Genomic DNA, 8585 nt, shown 5'->3' with positions numbered 1-8585 from the left:
TTGCTTGGAAAGAAGGTTTAATGGTGGACAGGATCACATGCCTTGGAGCTCCTGAGCGAAAAAGGAAGAGATGCTGAGAATCCCTGGGTTTTATACCCTCTCTACCCTTCAACTTCCTGGGGTACAGGAAGAGTTTCCTGATAGGATGCTGTCATAGTTTTGTTGGTTGTATGTGTGCTAAGTTTGGTTGGATCCTGCTGGGTGGTGTAACCTTCCCAGGTGCCCTGTTGTGAGATGGGTAATCCTGTCATTTCCTGAGGGCCAGGTCTTAATCCCATCATCCTGGAGCTCAAGCGGGGTGCAGGGAGCTGCATGAGGCTGCTTTGTCTTTAAAACAAGTTTCACCTTTTCTCAAAGGAAATATAATATTCTGCCTTTTTAATATTTCCTAGAATATTTCATTCTTCTAGGAGAGAGGGTGTGTGCTGTCCAGCCAGTTATAGTTAATGGTATTCACAACTATGTATCACTTATACTTATCTTGAATGGGTATAGTCAGTTGGGAATTGAGAGCTGTCCCCTTAAGGGAATGCATCATGGTAAATGTAGTTAAGGTATCCTGGGAAATGTTGTTCATGTCATGTGGCCACATCTGTGATCCTGATTGATCGCTGAATTGACCCTTGGTGGGTTGGGGGCGGGGTTTCTTCACTCTTGCCTGAACCCAGCCTCATGCTAGCATCTCTACCCCTGCTTCTGCGATATGGGATGAAATGGATAAGAGATAACCATCTTTTTACCCAGAAAGACAGATATGCAAAGAATTGGACATTGAGAAGAATCTCGTCATAACTGTGAGTTATCTTGAGGATGCCTGATGAACCAATAAAAAGACTTTGTATGGATGCTTTGTGGAGTTATCTATCTGCCTTTATACATTCAGTCAGTAATTGTAGAGGACAGAATAAGAATTGGGTGGGTGCTAACTTTCTACAGTGGATCCTATGACTCTGGGACCCTGCGACCCTCATAAATAGGAACCAGTTGCCAAACTTCCAAATTTTGATCATGTGACCATTGGGATGCTACAACGGTCATCAGTCACTTTTTTCCATGCCGTTGGATCATGCTAGCTGTCCTTCATGTTCTTCAGACTTGATCCGCCACCTGCAGACAGGATCCAGTCCCTCTATTCTGCTCCACGGCATCCAAGAATTGGGGTCAGCAGCTCTGGAGGCCACCATTCATTCTCTGCAAAAGATTGAAACAAGTTGTAACGGTTCTCGCAAGTTGGCAACAGTTGTTTGGCTGGGCATTGGAATAGATTAGGGTTTTCTCCTGCTGCCTTCCCTGCGTAGCTATGCAGCCCATTGTAGGGCAGAGAAATCACGGTCAGCAGCAGGAGACGAGAACGAGGAGAAAGCTTAGAGCTGAGCTGATAGAAGCCTTCCCAACCGTTGAAGAGGACCTTGATCTATTCTCCACAGCACCTGAGGGCAGAATAAGGAGCAACACAGGGGTGGGATTTAATTCTTTTTACTATTGGTTCTGTGGGCGTGGCTTGGTGGGCGTGGTTCTGGAGAACCAGTAGCAGAAATTTTGAGTAGTTTGGAGAAGCGGCAAGTCCCACCTCTGACCGCCTCTCCCCTATCTCTTCTCTGCCTCCCGAGTCCCACCTGATTGGCTGGGTCTTCTTTGGTTGGCCCGCACAGGAGAGCCGAGCTGGAAAGCAGGTTAGCGGGATGGGGAGGGAATGGGGATTTTGCAGGATCCTTCCCCTGCCACGCCTGCCATGCCACGTCCACAGAACTGGTAGTAAAGAACATCTGAATCCCACCACTGGTCAGAACCTGCTGAATGCCACCTCTGGAGCAATGGGTGGAACTTCATAAGAGGGAGATCTAGTCTGCAACTATGGAGGAAACCAATGAGAACAATTAATGGAACAGCTTGCCTCCTCGTGTTGTGGGTCTTAAAAGAAAAGATTGGACATCCATCTGTCCAGGGTGGAGTAAGAAGAATTCCAAGATCCTTTCCAACTCTGTAACAGAATAGCAGAGTTGGAAGGGATCTTGAAGGTTTTCTAGCCCACTCCTCTACACAAGCAAGAGACCATATACCATTCCAGACAAGTGGCTGTTCAGTATTTTCTTTAAAAACCCCAGTATTGAAGCACCCACAACTTCTGGTGGCAAGTTGTTCCACTGGTTAATTGTTCTCACTGTTGGGAAATTTCTCCTTAGTTGCTTCCCTCCTTGATTAGTTTTCATCCATCGATGGAATTTGTTTAATGACTGTGTTGGAAGAAATATCCATCTGGGTTCAGTTCCAAGTGGGGAAAAAGACACTGGAAACATGGAGGCTGTTTGGAAAGATGGTTTAATGGTGGACAGGACCACATGCCTTGGAGCTCTTGGGCGAAGAAAAGGGCAGAAATGCTGAGAATCCCTGGGTTTTATGCCTTCTGTTGGGATTTGAATTTGAGCTTGTATTCTGATTGGTTGTCAGACTCCCATGGGGCCATGCAGGGGCAACTCTGTAGGCTGTCCTGAGTCCCAGGCTTGGTTGAGCCTTTGCTGGATGATGATGTAATGAAAGGGCTTTGGGTAGTTCCTATTATGGCTCTACTTGGAGTAGATCTTTGTTATGTAAAATAGACTGGCCCAGGCCCTAATGGCCCATTAACAAAGGTAGGGGGGGGCTGAGTTTCTGCCTCTCTGAGTTTCTACTTCTCTTTTAGGGGGAAATATTGTCTTTTTAGTATAGCCTAAAATATTTCATTTTTCTAAGAGAGGGGTGGGTTATAACTTCCAACAACTGAATGATTCGCTTAACAACTGCAGTGAGTCACGTAACAACTGTGACAAGGAAGGTTGTAAAATGGGGCAAAACTATGATTCTAGGAGTCTTAAAGCCCCTAGAGAAAGCTCCATTGGTAGCTGCCACCCCATTGAGAGCTCCCTCCAAGCGGGCACCTGTTTTCAGGGCCACAATGTTCTTCTTTTAACCACAGCATGTTTTGGATAAGGAGCACTCAGAGATGGCTGCAGCTTTCCAAAGCATGCGGTCCCTTGCTTTGATGCTGAGGCAGTCGGGTGGCTGATTCCAAACCCACAGCAAGTCAAAACTAGCAGAGGCCTTGCTTAAAAGCAGGCAAATAGCTGTGGGCAACAGTTAAACTGGGCGTGCGTGAGGCAAGGGCACGCCTTGAAAGGCAGAGAGGATAAAGCAGTTCACAGATTCCCCTCTAGCTTCTGCAGCCATCGGCAGTTTTCATAACAAATCAGCCGGCTCCTTTCCACTTTAGCTTGTTTTCTCCTCCTGGCTGGGTGAAAGAGGAACCATCCAGAGTTTTCATTGGCCAAGTCCTTAATGAAGGGCAAATTATAAAGGAGAAGAGCAAGCTTTGGAGGAAAGGGGATTTTAAAGGTTTGGGATTTGAGGATATTGTTCTTGCACGTTAGGATAGGTTTGGTTTTTTTTCAAACTTGGCAACTATAAGACATGTGGACTTCAACTCCCAGAATTCCCCAGGCAGAATTCCCCATATCCCAGCCAGACAACTGTTTGGATGAGCATTGGAAGAGATTCCCTAACGCTGGCTCCACTATTAACTTTCACAGTTTTAATTCTACTTAATTTCTGTGGACCTTACCCGATATCTAAGGGAGCGTGCACTAATGCACTAATGCACTACTGTCCCTGTCACATTTTAATTGTTTTATTTTGCTCATTCAAATTTGTAATTTTTGTTTCACAAAAAAATGTAAAGAAAATATCCACTGTTTCTTGACTGCCTCACAATTGTTTCTGAAACTTACCTTCAGTCCCCTGGATTCATATTTATTTCAGCAGATGCCATCTCAGTGGGTGGAAGTAGCTAGCTGGCCTGGAATGGAAGCCCAGAAAGAAGCAGTTGAACAGAGAGATATTTCCATACTGTTATTAAAAGCGCTTCACCATAAATGGGTTCAAGAAATCACTAGGAGTCAAAGGAGACTCAAAGGCAATTTTACCTTTACTATCACAATGCCTAAACACAATTGTTTTTGTGTATGTATACATATAATGTGTTTTACTGGTGTTGAATATCAGTGATTACATGACCTCTGAGGATGATATACGCTAAGTAAAAATAAATAAAACTGGTGCCCAATAAATGCCCATTTAGTTCAAGCATTGCCAGAGCTACCTAAATAAAAGCTACCTAAGACCATTCGAAGTTACAACGGAATGAAAAAAGTGACTTATGACCGTTTTTCACACTTACAACCACTGCAGCATCCCCATGGTCACGTGATCAAAATCCAGATGCTAAACAACTGATTCATATTTATGACGGTTACAGTGTCCCAGGGTCATACGATCCCCTTTTGCGACCTTCTGACAAGCAAAGTCAATGGAGAAGCCAGTTTCACTTAGTAATCATGTTACTAACTTAACAAATGCCATCTTTCACTTAAAAACTGTGGCAAGAAAGATCATGAAATGGGACAAAACTTACTAATCACCTGGCGCTGATGATGTTAGCTAGTCTGAGGAATGAAACACCTATCAGAAAACGACCAAGCTCATCAAGAGCATCAAGGACCTACCATCAAGGTGGCTGTGTTCAATATGACACATGACAACTACACACCAGACAACCATATTTTAGCCAGTGAGTTCAGAGTAGAGTTGAATGCATTGTATGAATGAGGAAAATTGGCTTAATACAATGAACCTATAGTTCAGTGGATCCTGAGTATGTCCATTGTGCCAACACAACACAGTCTTAATTTGTTCTCGCTGAACATGTTTTTCTAACTCTGCCCTGCAGGCTGACCTTGAGAAGAAGCAGCCCGAGATTTTAACTCTCTGCCTTTCTGATTAGGCAGAGGAAAAATACAGAATAATATTCTGCTTTCCCAATCAGGGAATCCAGTCAGGAATGTCAGAAACTTTTCCAACTAACCGCCTATTTTCTGCTTTAGAGGACAGTCCTACTCAGTTCTTCCATTGTAGAAGGCAAGATAAATGGGGCATGTCCTAGGTGTGTTGGGGAAATCCTTGCCTTGTGTAATCTTCAGAAACGCTCCAAATATTCCATTACACAAGAGGTTAGAAATAGCAGAAATACAGTAACACAAGCAGAAAAGGTTACTCACAGCTGGAGAAACACACAAAACAGAAGTTAGTGCTGAAATCAAAAGCCAAACCCGTCCAACCCTTAGCTAACACCGTAGGAGTCAACAAGGGAAAGACAGATAGAAAACAATGCCATAATCAAGAAACTACCAAGAAAAAACTACACCCTCACCAAAACTGGCAACAGAAGCTACTGTATATAAACAAGTGGACAAACCCAGTACTTACTCACACACCAATGATGCTACCTAGTTGGGTAATGAAATGTCTGCAAACGAAACTCCGAGCACAAAGGACTCCACAAGAGAAACAAAGACACTGATAGAGGAGAATAATTGTAGCTCAGTTTGAACTGTGGGGTCCTTGGTGCTCTCTGAGCTTGTTTCCTTGAAGATCCCTCATTACCAAACAGTGCTGGTACTGCTACCTAATTAGGTAAGGAAACATCTGCAAGAAGCAACCAAGCTCAGAAGGCACCAAGGACCCCACAGAAAGAAAATTGGCTTTACACACCAGGAAGTAGATCCCAAAGTTTATGAGTAACACCCCCTGCTCTTAATACAGGTAATCCTCGATTTACAACAGTTCATTTAGTGACTGTTTGAAGTTACACTGCAACTGAAAAAAGTGACTTATGACCATTTTTCACACTTACAGCCATTGCAGCATCTTCATGGTCACATGCTCAAATTTCAGACACTTGGCAACTGAATCACACGTATGACAACTGCGCTGTCCCAGGGTCCCCTTTGTCATCCTTCTTACAAGCAAAGACAATAACAACCTTGCTACTAACTAAATAACTGCAGGAATTCACTTAACAACTGTGGCAAGAAAAATCATAAATGGGGCAAAACTCACTTAGCTGTCTCACTTAGCAATAGAAATGTTGGGCTCAGTTGTGGTTGTAAATCGAGGACTAACTCTAGTGGAATTTGCAGAGCTCAATTTTTGCAGTTAGAAATAGCAAGAAAGAGAAGAATTATGGGAGTTGAAGTCCACAAGTTTTAAAGTTACCAAAAAGGTGGACCCCAGCTTAGAGTAACACACATACAGAGAGAGAAGAGAAGAGAAGAGAAGAGAAGAGAAGAGAAGAGAAGAGAAGAGAAGAGAAGAGAAGAAGAGTCCCTCAACTCAAGTTAAAAATATATTTTCCGATGATTCACGGTATTTATGCTAGCATGTAAATCTGAAATATAACTAACCGCAGTTGCTCAGCAGTCTGAAAAGAATAACCATGCACAGTTTACAAATGAATGGATATTAATAGCACATCATGGGTACTGAACAAACAAGGTGGAGCTCTTCCCTCAGCCATCTCTCAGCTCGGAATGAATATGCACTCATTAATCATTATTGTCATTTAGCAATTATTAAATTGGGGCTAAATCCAAATGATTTGCTACTTCCTGCTGTTTATTCAAAATGTTATCATATCATAGGCCCAGACTCAAGCTGTTCTACATCACGCTCTTAGGCGTATTTACTGAGAAACCAACATGACTGGAATTTCAATGGCAAGGAATCGGGGTTTCCTCTCTAATAAATATAAATGGAACCTTTGGGTTCTGTCAGCTCATGAGGTCACCAACATGGGGACAGCAGTAGTTTTGTTTCTGAAAGTGACATTTGGGTTTTAATTTTCTTCAAGAATTTTTTTCAACCCCAACATTTGGAGAAATGTCGAAGAGAAATCCAAGAAAGAATTAAGGAGAAATTTCCTGACAGTGAGAAAAATTAATCAATGGAATGGCTTGTCTTCAGAAGTTGCAGGTACTCCAAAATTGGAGGTTTTCAAGAAGAGATTGGGCAGGCATTTGTCTGGAATGCTATAGGGCCTCCTACTCCAGCAAAGTTGGACTAGAAGACCTCCAAGCAGGAGTGGGATTCTAGAGGTTCGCACCTATTCACTAGAACTGGTTGTTAACATTCTAAGCAGTTCGGAGAACCGGTTGTTAGAAGAAATTACTGGCCTAATCCTGTAAGGAAGGCAGGAAGGAAACATTCTGGTGTTGCTTACAGAAACTGCCTCTCCGTTGACCCTTCTTACATTCTTGGCAGGACTAGACTTCCTGTCTCAGGAACTTCTCTGGAGTTTTTTCCCCTCCTTTGCTGGTAATTTGTTTGTGTGGAGTGACCATTCAAAGTTACAATGGCACTGAAAAAAGTGACTTATGACCATTTTTCACACTTACGACTGTTGCAGCATCCCCACAGTCATGAGAGGCCAGGAGAGGAGATGCATGCCTCGATGTGAGTGATATTGAGTTGGCCACACCCAGCCAATAACATGACCAAGCCATGCCCATCCAGTCACATGACCACCTAAGCCATGCCCACCACCTAAGCCACGCCCACAGAACCGGTGGTTAAAAATTTTGAATCCCACCCCTGCCTCTTGTAAATTTTTATTCTTGTAAATTGCTTTTTGTTTTCTTTTTCCCCCCTCAAAAAAAGAAGAAGAAGAAGATTCAGTGAAGGAAGACTTTATCCCTTAGTTACAAGGTGGCTGAATGGTGGCAATGGGTGAAATTTTCTCTTTTTGAATTAACAGATAACAAAATAACAGAGAAGGGATCGTGGAAGTCAACCCCCTGTTCAAATAGGAGACCCTATACTATTTCAGGCAAATGGTTGTTCAATCTCTTCTTTAAAATTTTCAGTGGGGAGCCCCTACATCTTGGGGAGGCAAGTCATTTGGCTGATTAATTGTTCTCCTTAGTTCTAGGTTGCTTCTCTCCTTGATCAGTTTCCATCCGTTGTTTCTTGCCTGGCCTTCAGGTGCTTTTTGGAGAATAGGTTGACCCTCCCTCTTTCCGTGACAGTCCCTCTTTCTTTTGTCAGAGGTCTGAATTCTTTGGTCAAGAGGTCTGCATCCTCCTTGGGGTGTAAGGAGGAGATGCAAGGGTTGAACTTCATCTACAGTATGTGGCTTTTTCACATCAGGCAGGCCATGGAAGAATTCAAAGAGCTGAAGAATGATGGAGAGATTTGATGGGACAGGATGTGGACCAGACCTTTCCACCATCTTGCAACAACCAAGTAAAAGTCCAAAACATCTGCAAAGCAAATTCCAGGGCAATTGCAAAGCTCGCTTGAGAACAAAAAACTGAAGTGCCTTTCTCAAGGGAAAAACAGCTTGGAAACAATGGTTTGCACTGTTGGAGCAAACCAGGATCTTCTGCCTATCCAGATGTTAGAAGCTCCTCTTTGACTACAGTTGTGGTTGCTTTAGGATCATGTACCATATCCTTCTTCACCTGCTTGCTCTCCTTCCTTGCCAGTAAATCATCTCTTCATCTTTATCTTGTGTGAATCACCATGGCAACCAGGTACAATTTGAAGAGCTTGATCTGCTCAGAGTCCCATCTCAGTATCTTTTTCCAAATAAATCATCATTCTTGATCCTGTTTCTTTACATCTCTGTACATGAGCACATAGACTAATTCATATTTTCCTTCAGTACATGTTTCTACAGATGTATTTTATGGGCTTGAACTGTAATGGGAAATGATATG

The 8585-nt window shown here is 43.1% G+C and overlaps 1 long non-coding RNA gene across 1 annotated transcript; it reads right to left on the bottom strand.

The window, feature by feature from the left end:
- On the bottom strand, nt 1-3829 carry LOC148129728 (uncharacterized). The gene is made up of 2 exons (XR_015750692.1): nt 3762-3829; nt 1-1191 (listed from the first exon to the last, which is right to left on the bottom strand). It is a non-coding gene; the product is annotated as an uncharacterized LOC148129728 (long non-coding RNA).
- Nucleotides 3830-8585: the final 4756 nt, after the last annotated feature.

This window comes from Notechis scutatus, chromosome 10 (assembly GCF_049901735.1).
Source record: "Notechis scutatus isolate UNSWTSFEM ecotype Mainland chromosome 10, rNotScu1.2, whole genome shotgun sequence".
Taxonomy (NCBI): Eukaryota; Metazoa; Chordata; class Lepidosauria; order Squamata; family Elapidae; genus Notechis; species Notechis scutatus.
This window is presented reverse-complemented; position numbering and strand designations above follow the sequence as displayed.